General features: G+C 50.1%; 1 pseudogene; it reads left to right on the plus strand.

Moving 5' to 3' along the window:
* Positions 1-548: 548 nt before the first annotated feature.
* LOC120101972 (U6 spliceosomal RNA) lies at positions 549-647 on the plus strand (annotated as a pseudogene).
* The last annotated feature ends 525 nt before the right edge of the window (positions 648-1,172 follow it).

Here is a 1,172-nt window from a genome sequence, read left to right on the forward strand (position 1 = left end):
GGGAGCAAGGGAGGAGAGAGAGAGAGAGAGAGAGAGAGAGAGAGAGAGAGAGAGAGAGAGAGAGAGAGAGAGAGAGAACACTAAGAGAGAAAATTGGTGCTAGAGGCAATTGTTACAGAACATTTAGTAAAAAGTCTCAAGGCTCAGCAGTTAAGAGCACTAACTCCTCTCCCAGAGACCTTGGTTCAACTCCCAGCATCCACATGACAGCTCCCAACCATCTGTAATTCCAGCCTCAAGGAGTCCAATACCCTCTTATGGCCTCTGGAGACATCAAGAAGCACATGGGACACAGACAGACATGCAGATAACACACACACACACACAGCCTCAAAGGAAAATAAGACAAACAAGTAGCTGGCTAAGAAAATTGAAGTCAGGCTTTTTCCTCTTATGTCATGGGGACCTTGACTGCAGTGCAATGAGAGCCAGTGAGCAAGAGAGACCGGCAGGAGAGTGGGAACTGAGCAGATCCAGCCGGGAACCAGAGCAACAGCAAGGCCAACTAGCAGGTTTCCACTCAGCAAAAACTCACTCCTTGAGATAGGACCCATGTGCGCTCGATAAAAATTGGAACCATGCGGAGAAGATTAGCATGGCCCCTGCACAAAGATAGGACCCGTACCTGACAGACACTAGATAGGTCATGGACCTAGGGGGAAACCTCCTGCGATTGTCCTGCTAAAGGAAGGTAGGAATAATGACTCCTAACAGCATGTTGCTGTGCCTGTAGATCCATGCCTTGTTCTGGCCTCATCAGAGAATCTTCTTCTTGCAGCCAATGGAAATCGACACAGAGACACACCACTGGACGATGTGCAAGGGGCCGGGGGAGATCTGGAAATGCTCAACCCTAAACGAGAGGATTCACTCTCTGAGCGCTCATCCACATGGTTGGCAAAGTGATGTCGGCTATAGAATGGGAACCTCAGCTTCTCTCCACGTGAGCCTCCCTATCAGGCTGCTTTAGAGACCAGCCCCTCCCGAAGTGTGTGATCCAGAGACTCAGATGCAGGGTTTCACAACCTGGCTTCTGGCGAGGCACTTCCTCACTTTCACAACACCTGTCCACATCTGTTCCGGTGCTGGTGTCAGCTCAGGGTGAGGATTTCACAAGATTTCGGTTCCAGACGTCGTGAACTCCTGAGGTCATCTTTGAAGACAGCTATCAC

The sequence above is a fragment of the Rattus norvegicus genome, chromosome 3 (assembly GCF_021556685.1).
Source record: "Rattus norvegicus strain SHRSP/BbbUtx chromosome 3, alternate assembly SHRSP_T2T, whole genome shotgun sequence".
In the NCBI taxonomy this organism is placed as follows: domain Eukaryota; kingdom Metazoa; phylum Chordata; class Mammalia; order Rodentia; family Muridae; genus Rattus; species Rattus norvegicus.